General features: G+C 47.9%; 1 long non-coding RNA gene across 1 annotated transcript; it reads right to left on the reverse strand.

Moving 5' to 3' along the window:
* Window positions 1-10,370: 10,370 nt before the first annotated feature.
* On the reverse strand, window positions 10,371-16,782 carry LOC132666420 (uncharacterized). The gene is made up of 2 exons (XR_009604659.3): window positions 16,711-16,782; window positions 10,371-11,082 (listed from the first exon to the last, which is right to left on the reverse strand). It is a non-coding gene; the product is annotated as an uncharacterized LOC132666420 (long non-coding RNA).
* Window positions 16,783-17,979: the final 1,197 nt, after the last annotated feature.

Raw genomic sequence — 17,979 nt, forward strand, 5'->3', positions numbered from 1 at the left:
ATCGTGGGATCTTGGGTAGCTGAGACCATTCCCTGTTGGTTTTCTCAGGCACCTGGCACCTCGTTTGTGCTCAACAAAGAAGTGTTGAATTGATAGAAATCATGTAAATCCTGGTCTCTTTTGTCTAGAGATCTGACAGCCTCACAAGAAACTGCTAACACCAATTGCCTTGGGGAAGAGGAACCAGGTGGTTGGGGAGAGGAAGGGGGGGAGACACTGTTTGCTTATCCTTCAGTATCTTTTGACTTTTATGCGTGCCAACAGAGCACTTGTTCCAGAAAGAAACTACTTTAATTTTTTAAATTGCTTACAAGTGCAACCCTTATGAGCAAAGACACAGAGCCCATGCGTTTGACAAAACAGAAAAGTAGAATGTGACCGTGGTCTTCGGAGAGTAGATTCCAGTAGCAAAGCCCTGAGTGGGACGTTCTGGGGAAAGGGACGAAAGCCTCTAGGGAGGAATAGTGGTGGCATTTGTGTCTCTCTTCCTGTACCTTTAAGGAGACAATCAGATCTCTTCATTCCTTCTTAGTAATGACGTCAGGTCTCCCTGGGCATTGCCAACCTTGGGCATCAGACCACTGTCAGTGCCGGCATCACACAGATTCATCAGGATCGTGTTGCTCTCACATCCTCACCTACACACTTACCTGTCTGCTTGCAGGCCCACCAGGGCTGCAGCGGTCATAAGCCAAGAGGAAGACCTCATCACTGAGCCTCTCATCAAATGACCAGTGCAGATGTGAGGGCCAGCTCCAAACACCCCAGAAGAGGCATGTCTGGAAGGCTGCAACAGATGCAAACTTCGACCCCCATGCCCTCTGGGCCTCTCCTTGTAGGCTTTGCTCCTCCCCCAGACCACTCCCCCAGACCATGTGGCTCCTGGACCCACATGTTGCACCCTCCTGGCTCTGGGCAGTGACCCCTGTGGCAGTGAAAAAATAGAAAGCAATGAGACTCAAATGTCATCTGAGGACACCAGCCCTCATAGTGAGCCACCAGCTGGTAGGGGCATGCTTTGAAATGACCTGTTCATGTCCCTGACTCCCATTCTTCCTGTAAGTGACCTGGAGGCAGGTTTGTGTCTCTCAATCATCTATGACCAGCCCCCAGCACAGACCTGGCACATGACCAGTGTTTAGGATTAGTCACTTAGCTAACACTAAGTATTAACCAGTGCCAGGTGCTACTTTGATTTATTTCATGCTGATATCGGCCTTAAGAGGCAAGTGCTGCTATTCCCATTTTACAAATGAGTCACCAAGAATTTCAAGTAACTTGCCCAAGAGCCCACAGCTACTCAATGACAGAACCAGGACTCAAGCCCTGTAGGATTCAGAATCCCTTAGCTCAACCAAACACGCGATGCTGTGATTCACACCAGAAACATAGAGAGAGACAGAGATAGAGACAGAGACAGAGACAGAGTGGAGTTGGATGAGGCAGAAGGAGAAAAGAGAAAGGATAGAAGGGAGGAGAAGGTGGGGGAGAGAAAGCAGGAAGAGAGAAGGACAGGAGGTCGCCAGGTCCCAGGGACTTGTTCTCCACTTTGAGAGAAAGCAGCTCTCTTTAGTCGGTGCCTGAGAGGTCAGGGACTCACCCAGGCTGTGTAAACTCTCAAGAGACTGATGAACAGGCCAGAATATCATCTCATTAGTTCCAGAGAGAGCTATAACTTCCGAGAAAACCAGAACCTCAAGTCCATTGGTGGGCAGCCAACGTGCATGGGAAATGAATGATTCCCATCCCCAGACTGCGTAGTAAGCAAGGACTCTGCCAGAGAATGGCGGGATGATCTTAATGACCCGTGTCGGTGAGTTATGATTGCCTGATGCTCCGGCTTCTCTTGGGCCTGCCTGTCAAGCAGAGCGGATGTTTCTGTCAGCCACATGCGCCCCCTTGCTCTGGACAGCGCAGGAAAAACACTGACAAATCACTGCTCCTTGAAGTCCCTTTCCTCTGGACGATGCACAGACCACCCCCCACCCTTTAGTTAAACATTTGTTTCCTGGACAAGGCACGTTGTGATCGATTACATTTCACGATTGATTAGGTATCACAATCGCAGGTGCTTAACTCCATTATGCATGGACTCTTCTTACTAGTTTTTCTTTCCTAAGACAACCAAGTTATGAAAAAAAGGGAAAAAAGTGAAATACTCCTTAGACCTGTGGGCTGATGGTACCTTATTCTCAGGCCCGTAGCCGCGTTCAGCCTCCAGGTCGGCTGTGGCTCTCCATCCCAGGAAAGGGTGTGGTTTTTGTCCTCATGGTGTGATATGACGATGTGGGGGGAAGTGGCATGTGATGGGATGGGGTGGGAACCAAGCCTGGGGCGGGTGGGCACATGCCGACTCCGGGGCGAAGGAATGAATGTAATTTTAAAAATACAATTATGACTCCACATAAGCAAGTCTAATTTCATCCTGGCTGTTCATTAAAGCTGTGGATAGGCTGCCTAGCTTAGAATTTCTGTGGTAGGGGACAAAACCCCCTTACTGAGAGGCAACTTCTCTACTACCACTATTAAGAGTGATATTTAAAGTGATATGAGTACCTTCTATATTCTAGATGCTATGTCAGACTGCTTCATGCATGCATTAGTTATCTATTACTGTGTAACAAATTACCCCAAGACTTAGCAACTTAAAACAATCCACATGTATTGCCTGGCAGTTTCTGTGGCTCCAGGCACAATTTAGCTGGGTCCTCTGGCTCCCAGGAGACTTCAGTCTTATCTCAAAGCTCAACAGGAAGGTTCCATTTCCAAGCTCACTCACATGGTTGTGGAAACTTACTTCCCCTTGAGCTGTTGGAGTCCATTCCTCATGGAGCTCTTTCCAGCTTATGGCTCAAGACCTCCACTATCCCTTTCCATTTGCACCTCCCCATGGAGCATCTCGTAACATGGCAGCTTGCTTCCTCAGAGAGCAGAGAGTACCAGCAAGCAGGGTGCTAGCAAGATGGAAGTCAGAGCCTTTGGAATCTACTCATGGAGGTGCCATTCCAACACTTTGCCATACTCTGCTGGTTAGAAACAAGCCACCAAGACCCACATACACCCAAAGGGAGGGGATACCCAGGGAGTGAATACCAGGAGGTGAGGATAATCAGAAGCCATGTCAGAAGCACATGGTCTTGGCAAGGCAACTCTATGATACAGATGTTACTATTACCCTCTGCATTTCACAGATGGCAGAAACTAAAACTCAGGTGAAGTAAGTAGTCCATGATCACGCAGCTCATTGATGGTGGAACTCAGACCTCAAACACAAGTCTGTGTTAATAACCATTCCCTGGAACTCAGCCTAGTCAGGGAGGTTTCTGGAGTCAAGTGATTTTCCTGTCGTGGTCTCAAGATCCCACACCAAAAAAAAAAAGGCCACCCATTCTGTCATTGGGTAAGGCTGGTTGCCTGTCATTTAGCATGAGACTAATTTGAAAGGAACCCAAGCATCAGTGGCCATAGCATCAAGACCAACACCTAGACCTTTCCCCTTCTGGGTTTTTAACCTCAGACCTTCAGCAGAGATGGCCCACGCTCCTCCACTCTGGCTCTGCCTCACTTTCAGTCACTGGCTGGTTTCCCCAGCCTGTCATTATAGCTTGTGATTTTTTTTATCAATTATTGTCCTTGGCAAGCTGCCCAATGATATGACTGTAACTACCTGACTTAGCTCAGTAATATCTCATAGACATGTATTAAACACGACCCTGTGAGAAGCATTGAGTGACGCAGAGGAAAATCAGATACTGTGTGTATCCTCGTGAAATTCACAGAAATTTCCTGAATCTGGCACCACGCTGTCCAGGATAGTAGCTGCAGGCCACGTACGACTATTGAGCACGTGAAACATGGCTAGTCTGAAATGAGATGTGTTAGTACTGTAAAATAACAGCTTTTGAAGACTTATAATATAAAAATAAACAGTTTCAAAGACATATGAAAATCTGGCTCATTAATAATTTTTATATTGATGAAATGTTCAGGGGTAATATTTGGGTATATTGAGTTGAGATAAAATATACTACTGAGATTGATTTCAATTCTTTTTACTTTGCTAATGTGTATATGTGGCTCACTTTGGTGTTTGTTATATTTCTGTTGGGCAGCACTAGTCCAGAGGTAGAGGGCTTGTTCTGTACAAGGCCCTGTACACACGCCCTACACTGGACACAAATCGTTTCATTTAATCCTCATAAGAAACTCACGCAGTAGGCCTCATTATCTCTTTTATAGCTAAGGTGGTGACCAGCAAGTCTAAAGCAAAGTGCCCCAAGTCCCACAGTAAGTGGGTGAGCGAAGTTCAGCGAAAAGATGAAAAACATCTGTGCCATTTAGTGTTGGGCACTGAAATGGATGAACAGGACCAGGTGGGGGCACTGGAGAAAAAGCAGTCACTACCTTGGAAGGCCGAGGAAGCCCTCCAGATGGAGATGATGCTTAGGCTGAGTGAGCCTGGAATAAAGATGTGCATGTAGCCAACAAGCAGAAAGGGCTTTCTGAGCAGAGGAAGAGCAGGTGTGAAGTCATAGAAGCATGAAAGTGCATGGTGTGTTCAGGGAATGGGAGGGGGCAGGAGGGCTTGAGCTCAAGGAATAAGCAGAGGGAGATCAATCAGGTGAGATAAGCAGAAGGTTGTTGGGAGAGTCCTGGACACCATGCCCAGGAGTTTGGACTTTATCCTGAGGGTCAGTAGTCTCAATGCTGGCCACACATTGGAGTCTTCAGAAGAGCATTTTAAAAATAACAATGCCCAGGGGCACCTGGGTGGCTCAGTCAGTTGAGCATCTGACCAGCTCAGGTCATGATCTCACAGTTTGTGAGTTCGAGCCCCACATTGGGCTTCCTGCTGTCAGGTCAGAGCCCACTTTGGATCCTCTGTCTCCCCCTCTCTCTCTCTCTGCCCCTTCCCCACCCATGCTTTCTCTCTATCAAAATGAGTAAACATTTTTTTAAAAGTACCGGGGCTCCTGGGTGGCTCAGTCGGTTAAACATCCAACTTCGCCTCAGGCCATGATCTCACAGATCATAAAGTTAAGCTCCACATCGGGCTCTGTGCTGTCAGCGCAGACCCCATTTCAGATCCTCTGTCCACCTCTCTCTCTCTCTCTCTCGCTTGCAAAAATAGATAAACACTTTTTTTTTAATGTAGTAAAAATAACAATGCCCAGGGGCAATCCCAGAGCAGTTAAATCAGAAAGTCAGAGGAGGTGGTGTCAGGGTGGCCCAGAGCCCAGAGTTCGTTAAGCACTCCTACAAGTTATCTAATGTGTGGCCAAGGCTGAGAACCTCTTCGCTCAGGTAGCAGGAGTCTGGAAAAGAGCTTTATGAGTCCAAAGATCACAGTTCTGTGTTAGGAAGATCATTCAGAAGGTTGTGTGGGAAATGGATTATTGGACGTGAGAGACTGGAAGCAGGAGGTCCGGGCGGGGTTCTACTGAATGGGCCCAGGTCAGGGATGACTCTGGGGGTGGGTGGGATACTCCCGGGAGAGAGACCCCTGCTGCGTGTGGCCATCTTCAGCCATCACTTCTCAGCCATGTGTCTCCAGCCTCCATCCCATTCACCTGCCTGTACGTCTGTCCCACAAGATCTGTCCCATGGGCATCTCCAGCTCCACACGTCCGACTGGAACTGTCACATCCTCACAGAGGCCACCCCTCCGGGTTCCCTATTCTCCCCAGGGCTCTCTGGAAACCCCATCCGACATCATCTCCTCACTCGCCCTCTCTTTCCACATCCCATCAGTCTCCAAGGATGGCCACTTCCACCTGCAAAGGCCTTCACAGGTGCTCCTCCTGTCATCCCCCAGCCCCACTCCCCTCGGGCTCCTTCCTTTACTGCTCTGAGTACTGTGATACTCCTGGTGGCGACCACCGTGGGCTGGCCTTTCCCCCTGTTTCCTGTTCAGAGAACACTGACATTATTGAGGTGTTAGGGAGTGATATGTCCACCTCTAGGGAGATCCCATTTTGATTCGAGCCAGCATGTGTGACCCCGACTGCACATTAGAATCACTTGAAGGTGATTTTTAATCCCAATTGACAGGTCCCGCTGCTTGGAATTTTGATTCAATAGGTTGGGTGTAGGGCCCATATGTATATACATGTACACATTACATATGTGATAGTTTCCCTCAGAATACATTTGAACACCATTGCTGCTTTTTTCCTGGCAAACCAGCCAATCCAGCTGTGACTGCATCACCACCCAGCTCTTCCATTTTGCTACTGCCTTAGATACCAGAAGGGGGATGAGGCCTTCATGTCCCTGGAACTGATATCGTCTGGTGAGTCAGCCAAAGGGCAAACAGGCAACATACAAGTCTACAGGGACAGTGCATTGTGATGGGAGTGTGCAGAATCCTACAGTCCTTTATGGAGCCTCCAAAACCATGTAGTGAGAATGGATCTCAGCTTTTGCCTACTCACCTCAGCCCCTGGGCTGGGCTGGAGTCCTCCATCCCAGTGCGCTGTACAAATATCATTGCATAATCACGAAAAGAAAGAGATCAAAATGCCCTGCTTTACGGGTGTCAAATTCCCACACCCCTAAGGTCTAGTGTCTTGGGCATTTAATCCTACAGAGGCTTAGGCTGTCGTAGCATCAAAGAAAGGGATCTGTAAATGAAATGCAAGGGGGTAAAAATGCAGGCAGAGATGAGAATGGGCAGGTGGACGACAGTCATGACAAGTTGTGTTGAATTGGGATGAGGATGGGATGGGTCAGAAGGGCGAGGGTGGCGGACCTAGCTGCACAATAGCAGGAGGTGAGGGATTGGGGAGGGTATGGATGGGGTGGGGAGCCAGGTTCCTGCCAGAAAGCACAGTGGTTTTCCTCCTCATTGTTTTGTTTCTCCAAACCCCCAGTATCCCGACTGGTGGCTGAGCACAGATGAGCCTTGTTCCCAATCAGTCCCCAAACAACGCGACAAAAACAGCCCTGCCGGGCTAACTTTACTGAAGGCCATGTTTCTGATGGAGCCTCCTCTGGAAAAGCCCATTTATCATGAAGATACAATGTTCCATAACCTACTATCTACTTTTTTTGCTTTACTCCCTCCCAACACTAAATGTGACTTCAGGATCCCCCACTTTTTAAATACCTCACGTCTTGTTTATATTTCTTTTTTTTTTTAATTAGAGAGTGGGGAAGGACAGAGGGAGAGAGAGGGACAATTTCAAGCAGGTTCCATGCTCACACAGGGTTTAAGCCCACACCCCTAGGATCATGACCTGAGCAGAAGTCAAGAGTTGGACACTCAACTGACTGAGCCACGCAGGAGCCCCTGTTTATATTTCCACACTGAGTCTCTCTCTCTATCTCTCCCTCTCTCTCCCCCCACCACCCCTCCCCCCCGCCTTCCTGGGGCTGTAACAAGCCACATGGCTCTTTTCACCAGTTCTTGTTCTGTTCCTGTTACCACGGGGCCCTCCTGCCCTCCCGTCTTTCCCTCAGCAGCTCAAGGTCCTTTGCAATTTAAGCTGAAATCCTTCTCTAGTGCTTTGCTTTCCCACCTGCTGTGGCCTCTCTTGTCATTTATCATTTAACTCAATCACCCTATTATATATGCGCAGGAGCCATTTCCGAATATGGCTAGTATGAAAAAAAATTAAGACCCAAACGGGAAGTAAACTCACCCCTTCTCAGCCCCCCTCCCAGGTCCATTGTCATTCTGCTCTGACCTGGCAAGGCCCCCAGAGGGGTCAGCCAGTGAGCACAGATCTGCCCAATTAACAGCTTCTCAGGTTGGACCCAGTGGAAAATTTCCATACAGCCACTTATAGATATCCTTAAGTTTATTAAGAGATGTCTTCCTGAAGGCGGATGTTCGAATGAAATCCCATACGTAATTCCAAGTGCAATAAGGTGTGTAGAAAACACACAGGGTGATGGGTTCAGGGACCCAGGTTCTATTCTTTAGTTAATGTCCATCATTAACTTACTCCTGAACCTTTACATTCTCTAGACCTTAGTTTTCTCCTCTGTAGAACAAGGGAGCTAGACCGTGGTTCCTCAAATCCATTCCAGCAGTTAATTCTAAAAATCATACCTACTCAGTGAGCCACATGATTCAACTGGTGATCCATTCCTATTGTCAAAATTTGGCAATCAATGGGTAATAACTGCTCCTTGTAATTTTAGATTAACCAGGTGAACCCCTCATTGTATAGACAAAGAGACTGGATCCCAGAGAGATGAAGTAGCTAACCCAAAGTCACACAGCAAAGGAAGGGTCAGAGTCAGACTAAACCTCACTAGCTCCAGCTCCTTGTGTGGTGTGCCTTAAGCACACTTGAAAATATTTTGACCCTCCTTCCAGTGAGAGGTAGGTCTATGTCCCCTGCCTTCATCTGGTTGGCCTTGGCTTCCACATGGAAGTAATGCTATATGACTGCCAAGACAAGGGCCAAAAGGCCATGCAGCTCCCACTCTGCCTTCAGGGAATACTTGCTCTCAGAGCCTTGAGCCTCCATGTAAGAAGTCCCATGATCCTGAAACCTCCCTGTTGGAGAGGGCACATGGAGACAATCCAGATGCTGGTCTTGGCCAAGTCCCTACATCAGCCAGCCCAGCCCAGCTGCCAGACCCAAGTGTAGAAACTATACTGGAAATGGCCCCCAACATGCCGCAGTCAAAGGTGCCCCCCCGCCATTCAAGTCCTCCCCTGGTGTCCCAGTCTCCAGACACCAAGAAGCAAAGAAGAGCCATCCCCTATGTCCTTTTCTCACTCCTGACCCACAGAATCCAAAAGCACAATAAAAGAGTGGCTGGTTTATATCCCTAAGTTTTGGGGTGATTTTTAGCCATAGATAACCCCAAGAATTAGTAAACTCTCACACTAGCTAATACCTGAACTTGGGGCTCCCCGCCAGAAGTATGTGATTCAGCATACTAAAGGTGGAGAGAGGTATTCCCTGCTTCCTCCCTCAATTACCACCCTGAGCCCCCATTCTGCCTCCAGTGCAGTCATTCGCATGGGCTCCCACTGCACTCCCCAGGCTGAATTCTCTCTCCTCTCCCCCTCCTTTGTGTGTATCATAGATGTCAGGCTTATCACACTGGATAGCAACTGATTGATTTATGTCTGTCTTCGCTAGACTGTGAGCTTTACAGGGCTATGTTCCATGCATTTCCCTAGGCCCATTTTCAGCACATAGTGGGCACAAAAATGTGTGTGGAATAATGCATGTTTCCGGAATGAGACTGGCAGAGACCATGTGGCCAGCTGCTTGCCTCACCCTGGATAACAAGAGCAGACTCAGGACCTCCTCATCCTCCTCCTCTAGGCAGGGTACTGGGGTTTTCTCTCCAGGCAGGCTCCACCTGCTTCACATCAGCCCAAGAGCGAGGGAGGGGAAGTGCCTTGTGCTGTAGAGGGCCACAAAGAAAGAGGGAGAACTCAGCCAGCTGGGACTGGACCAGGAGACAATCGAACCATTCTGGAGAGTCAGATGTGTGTTTTGTTAGCTGTTGCCTTTATGAATGTACATGTTCTGAAACCCTGGTTGATTTCCTTGTTCAAACATTGGTTTAAAATTATTGGCTCTGGGAGAGGTGCTGTCCTTCAGCAGGTTCTGTCATAAACTTTGCAACTCCAAGGTCTGATTCCTGGGTGAGCTGGAAAAGTTCCTGGTTGCTAAGAGACCAGAGAGCAAATTACCAACTCACAAAAGACCCGGCTAAGGCCAGTAAAGAAACAAAACAAGGCATGGTAGGAAATGAGCCTCCTCAAAATCCAAATCAAGTAAATAAACTGGCTAGGAAAATGTCTGATTGGAAAAGACAATTCTAAATATTCCTCAGTGCTGAAATGTAACAAGGCTCACTATAGGCAGCCACACTCTAGCTTTGCATTTTTGTCACTTGAAGGAAACAGCAGGGAAGTCCCTTTCCAGTCCTGAAATTCTGAATCCCTGAGTCAGAGGGAGAAAACAAACTGTCCCAGTTGATAAGGAGGCAGAAAAACATGAAATGAGGCTGCCTCTTTCATGAGCTCTCCCCACCCGGAGGGGGAATGGGCTGCCTATGGCTGTGGCCCAGAAACATCCCTGGAGGCAGAATGAAACCTCCTTCCAGGAAAGGTGTCTCATCGCTGTGTGAGGGGCCTCAGAGACAGAGAGAGCACCAGCCCCCACAGGAGCAGGACAGACACGTTAGGATCCAACCTGGGCGTGAATCAAGGGTGAACATCAGCTGAGCTCATAAACGGAAGGGGTGATGGGGAAAAAAAATAGGTCCCGGGTATTTATTTTATTAAGGTGCTTTCATAGCAATGGTTTTTAGTCATTTCTTTTCTAGCCAGATGATTTAATAAAATATTAAAATTCTTCCGAATGATAAAAAGAAAAAAGCATGCCAACCTCTCTCAGCGAATCACATTTATGGTAGAAAATCGGCTCCTCAGACAGAAAGACCTCCTAAGACCCCATGGCTCCACTGGACAAATTGTAAGAAAGTGCCCTGCGTGGAAATGACCAGCCTCTTGAGAAAGGAGTTTGAAAATCTTCGGTGACCACAGAGGAGTCACTGTCATCCAGATTTTGGAGCTCAAAGAAGGAATGAAGTGGGTGAAAAATAAACGTTGTGGGGGGGGGGGGGGAAAGGGGGAGGATGGGGCATCAGGGAGACGGAAATTGGGGGAAAAAAACCTCAGCCAGCCGGTAGGTGTGTGTCAGGGACTTATGCGGCAATGTGGCTCATAGCCATGTGCTTGGACAGCTTCCCTTATCGATACTTGCTGGACAGCCAAAGAATTTCATAAGATGGCGATCGAACAAGATGAAGTCATCTTTCGGGGAAAAATGCAATTCCCCACGTGGCAGCTTCCTTCACAACTCCTCTGACGATCTTGTTTGTCAGACTTCAGACAGCATGCAACGGCTGTATCTAAGCCTCCCATGAAAGACTGTAGCACTGTCCCCAGGATCCAGCGTTACACACTGCCATCCTGGCGTCCATGTGGCCACTGCCACATGACTCGATTTGGCCCATGAAATGTGAGCGGAAGTCACCCACGTCGCTTTCAGGCATAAGTTTTAAGAGCTAGTAGCGGTTTTCTGGCTTTCCTTCCCCCTGCTGTCATGAAGACCAGGAACATTTTAGTGCCTTATCCCATAGCTGCGGTCCCCAAGAGAAGAAAACATGGAGCAGAGCTACAACTGGACCTCAGCGGACACACAACAAGGGTGAGAAACAAAACGTTGTGGGCGCCACGGAGCAAAGCCTATCGGACGAATTAATGGGCCTCTCATGAAACTAAAACGTGGCTGGAGTTGTCCTTACCCAACCTTTCTCACTACCTGGCCACAGGCTCACCACTAGAGAAAAGTCATTACTCTCTCTAGGTGGCCCACTCAGAATTCAGACATGTCGCCCTGTGGATTCCCTTTTCTGGGAAATGGGGGCTGGAAGCTCGGAGGCTCTGCTGCCCGGTGTGGTTCAGAAGCCACAGAGTCTCAGGGCACTGGGTGCTCGGTCTGCTGAGCATCTGACTCTTGATTTTGGCTCAGGTCATGATCTCATGGTTCATGGGATCGAGCCCCACGTCAAGCTCTATGCCGGTGGTGTGGAGCCTGATTGGGATTCTGTCCACCTCTCTCTGCCCTTCACCCTTCTCTCTCTCTCTCTCTCTCTCTCTCTCTCAATCTCTTTCTCAAAAATAAATAAATAAATAAATAAATAAATAAAACCACAGAACCTAAAAACAAGCACAGACCATGTCTCTCCTTCCTCCAAGCTCCAACCCACACCTCTTACCCCCCCCCCCACCTGCTTCCCCACCTCCTTTCTCCCCACTTCTCCTTCATGAGCCCCAGATTCAGCTCCTTCCCATTCTCCTTCTCACTCATCATCCCAACCAGAAGAGGTCAACTGAGCTGCTGGGCCAACCTCAGGAGGGTGCAGGAGAAGTAAGCCTCTGAATTCTCCCCTGTTTTGTTCCTAACAAAAGGAACAAGCTTGGAGTGCACAGCAAAATGGGGGAGGTGCTATGAAATTAACCTTACCAGCAGCAGAGAGGAAGTGAGGAGAGATACTTTCTGGGAAATTGTGGAAAGGCAGGGTCTGGAGCAATCCCTGAGCCAGGAGGGGCTGTGGCCACAGCCTGTGACCACTGGAAGGGGTTTCCCTGAGCTAGAGGTTAAACAAGCTTGGCAAGCAGGTCCTAGGAAGGGGTCCTGGCCAACGAGGAAGTTTGAACACTCAGTGGGGTATTGGATGGGACTTTTCCAGTCTCAGAATTTCTGCCACTGCCTCCAAAAGGGAGGACAGTAGCAAAAGTGTCCCCCACACTCTAAAGAGGAAGGCATCAGAACATACCTGCAGGATTTATTCAAAGGTGAATGATTCAGGCCTGCCATCCCACCTCCAGCACCACAAGAGAACATGAGAAGTTCAGAGAGCATCCATTAAAGTAGGGGCATTTCTTTTTTTTAAGCTTATTTATTTATTTTTGAGAGAGAGAGAGCATGAGCACAAGTGGGGGAGGAACAGAGAGAGAGGGAGAGAGAGAGAATCCCAAGTAGGCTCCGCACTCACAGCACAGAGCCCGATGTGGGGCTCGAACTCAAGAACCATGAGATCACGACCTGAGCCAAAATTAAGAGTTGGATGCTCAACCAACTGAGCCACCCAGGTACCCAAAGTAGGGGCATTGCTAGGAGTAGAGAGTTGTTAGTCTAGTAAAAAAGGCTGGGATATTTCCCCAGCCCTCCCTTTGCCATGAAGGAAGGGAGGGAGACGCTTCTTCCAGCCCTCAAGCAAAGCACAGGGGTCTAGGGGAGGCACCTGGAGGGTGGCAGGCCTTCAAAAGGGGAGAGTGAGCTCAATGCCCAGCTGGACACTGGTTGAACCAGAGAAACCAGTAGGCCAACATGCTCTGCCCACTGGACAGAAGCTTGAGGAGCATCCTTGTCCTTGCTCCCAGGCTCTGGAACAGGGAGGCTAAGGCCTGCTTCTTTCCCAGGGAACTATAAAGGAGTGTAGGAAGCTGTTTGGAGAGGCCAGCAGTGGCAGAGGAACAGAGAGGACATGGGGGTGGCTTCCCTCTCATCATTGGGTGTGACAACCCAGCAGCAAGTCCTCTGCAGAATGTGCCCCTCCTCCAGGGGAGTGCTCCACACAAAAGGGAGGCCCAGAAGGACAGGCGAGATGGGAGAGAAAGTGGTAAAAAGCAAACAATGTCCCCTCCCATAGGCAGGTCCCTAGCTCAGGCAGGAGGGGAGGCACGGGGCGGGGAGAAGCCTGGGGTTTGGTGTGAGATTGAAGTTTTGATTTAGCCTGAGCTCGACCTTTTGAAGCCTGAAGGAGAGCTGAAGCAGCCAAAATAAGGCTAGTTATTATACCTGATGGGGGCCCAAAGCTACAGAGGCTCTGCCTGAGACAGTGTCAAAGGGTGAGGAAGAGAACTCCAACAGAGAGCTTGAAAACGAGAGATGAAGAAAAATAAAGCCACTTCCCAGTTGTGCAACAGTGAGTCAAATTGGTTAAACAACAACAACAAAACCTACACCAGGAGGGGCAGTGCACCAAATCCAGAAACTTTCTAGAGAGCGTGCACCTTGAGCAAGTTGAGTGTTGAGAAGGATTGTGAAGGACAAGTAGTCCTCCACCCTAGTAGAACGTGCATTCTCAGGGTCAGAAGGGGTCCAAGAGGGTGGAAATCAGGTGTTAGGGAGGGTAGCAAAAATCCTTAGATATTTCAAAGCTTTATGATCCTAAGTTCAACTCTACCCAGTAAATGTTACTCCTTAGCATTTAATTTATGTAGGGGAGGGAGAAATGAAATGAGATGAAGTGAGATTGCGCCTTCCCCCCACCCCGCCTCCCCCCGCCCCCCCCCCCCCCCCCGCAACCTCCCTGGGAAGTGATAATGAGGACGAGTTCAGAAACACTGAGTTAGAGAGGTAGACACCGTTCTAGGTCTGTTGCTGAGACATTTTCCTGGCTCCATGGAGAATTGCTTTCACTGAATTCGCTTTGATATCCTGCCTTTTGAGGACTCCATCCCCTGCTTCACAAGGTGCTCTTTTTATAAGGACCCAGAAGAGATCTTTCTCTCAGGTCTGACTATATAGAAAAAGCAGTGCTTCTACTGAATAAATGGTTTGTTTGTCTTTTATGTGTGCTAGAAAATCTCAAACAAATCAAGTTTTCCCTCTTTGCCTCAGCCACAAGGGAGCTCGACGCATGACTTGTCACATCTACAGGATGGGGTGATGTGCACATCTGGGGATCGGTCTGAACTGTGCTTTTACTATTTTGCTACTTTTAACTCCTACTGCAATTCTCTCAACTATGTTTTAGCTCTTTTCTACTTCGTGTAGTTTTGCAAGTTCCCTAAGATCCTTTGTGGAATAAGTGGGGTGTAAATATGTAAAGAGGAATACTTCCTCCTTCTCCCTCTGAAGTTTTTTTCTCCACCCACCATTTTCAAGTATCATTATGCAATTGCCTTTTTTTTTTTTTTTTGGTCTTAACTCAGTATAGAACTAATGCATATTCGATTAAGTTTTATTTTCATTCCTAGTTTTCTAGGATATCAAGATCATCTTGAAAACTTATTCTGGGACCTGATGCTTCTTCCAGTTCTCTTAGCTTTGTGTTACCTGTAGTGTCGTTATCCAAGGTGTTGATAACAATGTCGAATGGACGGGACTAACAGAGATCCCTGTGGTATGTCACTAGAGACCTCTTTCCAGCCAGTATTGACATATTAGCCACCTTTTCCCTTTGCTGTGATTGAACTAGTGATTTGTTCCTCATTTTTCCACCATCTGTCCACTGGGATGGCCAGGACACTTGGTCGAATGCCTCTCTGGACTCCTAGGAGCCAATGCCCACAACATTCCTCAGTCTGTCACATTTAATGCGTCCCCCCTAAAAAAGAAATAGCTTGGCACTGGATACCAGGAACTCCACCCTTCTGAAACTGTGCTGCTCCCACCTCTATGTCAGGAATTTGACATAATATCTCCAAAATGAGAAGCCTGGGCTGTCAGCAGAACCAGTAAAATACAGACACCATGCAGAGTTTTGTGTTTGCTCCCAAACAGAAGTACCATATAGGTTCTCCCAACTGGTGCAGCCTGAGTCCCATGCCCGGTCCCAGCTACAAAGGATGCTCAAATTTTTAGCTCTCTGGTTCTGCCTCGGGCCAGCAGCTCCCATACATCAAGACCTCCAGCGAGTTTTAGAACGGTATTCAAAGGATGGGGAGAAGTCAGACTCCACAACAAATGTCCCGGGAGCCCAAATGGAGGAGCACGGCTGCCGCACAAAGCCCAGACTCCACCTGCAGATCTTGGGCCCTGCTCCAGGCTCTCAGGAGAGGGAATCTGATTGGCTAACCTTAGGGAATCTGATTGGCTCAACTAGCTGGGCCAGGGCTGTGGGTCTGGGCAGTGTGTGAAGGCAGTCAGCACCCACCCGCATACCCTCTGAGCCCCAACCAGCTCCTAGTAGTCACCCTCCTGAGTCAGCCAGCACCGGAGTCTCTTTGTCAGAGAGCTATTGTAGGCTACCACGTCCCTGGAAATTCACATCCCCCTAGGGCATCCCGTAAACAATCAGTGACAATATAGGAGTAAAGAAACTTCAGTCCCCTTTAGGATCAAGACAAGGAAGTGATACCTGCATTATTTATTGAATTCCCCTGTGGGGCTGACCCAAAGTTACCCCAGGCCTTCACTTTTTTTTTTTTAATTTAAATTCAAGTTACTTAACCGTAGGCCTTCTCCCCTTGTCCCACTTCCCCACACCCCTACTGATATCTCCTGGGAACACTTTCTAATACCTTTACCCACTCCCTCATCTCAGGCTCTGCTTCTGGGAAAACCAATCTGAGACAGACAGACATGGTTGCTGGAGGTGCACAGTGGTAAATCAGGTATCACTATCCAAGGGGCCATGAGAACATCCCCAAACTGTCCTTCTTCTCCCTGATTTGACCCTTTGTGGGCAACCCGGGTCCTGAAAATGAGGAGCTAACCTCCAAATTTCTGCCTTGGTCCCATCCTAGTCCAGGATTGGAGCTGGGACTCAAAACCAACTTTCCTGAAGATGCACACACCTTCTCGTAACCATACTGGTGAGAACAGCCCAGCACACTTCACTGTAACTTCCAGAACATACTCTTTTCCTTTTTTTGAATGTCAAGAGCACATGTGCCCATCTCTTGTCTCTGAGCACAAATCCCCTCCTCTATAATTTATCAAAGATTAATGACAGCAGCTCTGAAATCACATGTCCAATCCCTCCAGGACTGCAGGATGTAATTCATCAGGTTTAGGGCTCCAAGTTCATTACAGCTGCTTGGGCTGACTTTCCTGCTTCCTCACCTGTCCTTGACTTCAATCTCCTCCTTGCAATGTTTACCCTACCCTTTCCAAGTGGAAGACCATTTTCCTCACTGGAGAAGAAGGAGGTAAAATAGTCATTAGGCAAGCACTGCCCTCAGGGTGACTTCAGCCCTGAACAGCAGATCATTTTTCTCTAAGCAATGTTTGCCTTAATCTTTGCATATGCTCAACAGAGATAAATAGGATTCCTCTTAGTGTTCAAAACCCATGGCTCATTCAACACACTGGACCCCTCCACCTTTGTTCTTACAAACAGGGACACACTGCTGGATTCAGCCCTTGCCCCACGTCATATAGGGGACCCGGAGAGGTGTGGGGGGGGGCGGTCATTTTACACAAACCTAACCTCCATAGCCGCTTCTGAATCCCAGGTCAGCTCTTTTGGGATCCAGCCTGCTGTTTCTCTTGTTGACAGCTGTCCCGCCTTTATCCCTTGTCACCTCTCTCCCTAAGAGCCCGAGTGAAGTCATAATCCTTGGCTCATGCTTCCAATCCCCTTTGCTTTATTCCTGAGGGCAGGGCCTATGAAATCACCTGCTTCCATCACTTTGAGGGGAGGTATCCCTGATTCAGAAAGTACTCACTTCCTACAAGATTAGCCCCCAGGCAATTGTCTTTAGGGTCGTCTATCTGAGACTCTCTAGCCTGAAGGACTCCCTGCTTCCATGGCTTCTGTCTTGTATGCCCCCCCAGTCTCCCCACTCCCATTTCCAACTAGAACTTTATCTGCCATTTTGTACTATCCTCTTTTAATCCAGACCATAAGGGAGATTCACCTGGTTTCTTTAGCTAAAATCCCCTTTTCCTCTGCAGCTGGATCAATGCTATTTTAAAACAGCAACAACAATGTCAGGAAGCGGAAATAGAACCTAATGAAAGCAGTTATCTGCAGGAGGTGGTGGGAATGCAGTGGAAGATGTTAAGGATGAGACTTCTCCACGTATATGCCTTTTAATATACTTTTTGTTTTTCAATCATTTAAATATTTTACATGTTTCGAAAATAAAATTAAATCAACAGCTAACTCTATATAAAATCATGTAGGAAAAAAAACATTCAAGTAACTTGGGCCATAGTACCCTGACTCTATACCCTTAATGGATATATTCTAGAGAGAAAAAAGAACTACACAGAAGGCTCATATCTGACTTAGTAGACTTGTCATTAGTGTTATTTCTGATGCAGTAATTTTTTTTAATGTTTATTTTTGAGAGAGAGAGAGAGAGGGAGTGAGCAGGGGAGGGGCAGAGAGAGAGGGGGACAGAGGATCCAAGTGGGCTCTGTGCTGACAACAGCAAGCCCGATGAGGGGTTCAAACTCACAAACCATGAGATCATGACCTGAGCCTTGAGATCATGACCTGAGCCAAAGTCAGACGATTAACCGACTGAACCACCCAGGCAATAACCACCCCTCTGGAGTAGTAATTCTAAAACTACTTTGTGTACATTGCAGGATAGAGACAATTAGTAAGTACAGTGACATTATTGAGAAGCACGTTCTTGCTGTGTGAGAAAGGAAATGTCAAGATGAAATGTGGGAAGGAGAGGAAGGAAGACCCTGTGGTGTTCGATTTGAATTGAAGTACCAAAGTGAATTCAAGATTTGTTTTTTT

This window comes from Panthera onca, chromosome B2, assembly GCF_046562875.1.
Source record: "Panthera onca isolate mPanOnc1 chromosome B2, mPanOnc1 haplotype 2, whole genome shotgun sequence".
Lineage (NCBI taxonomy): Eukaryota > Metazoa > Chordata > Mammalia > Carnivora > Felidae > Panthera > Panthera onca.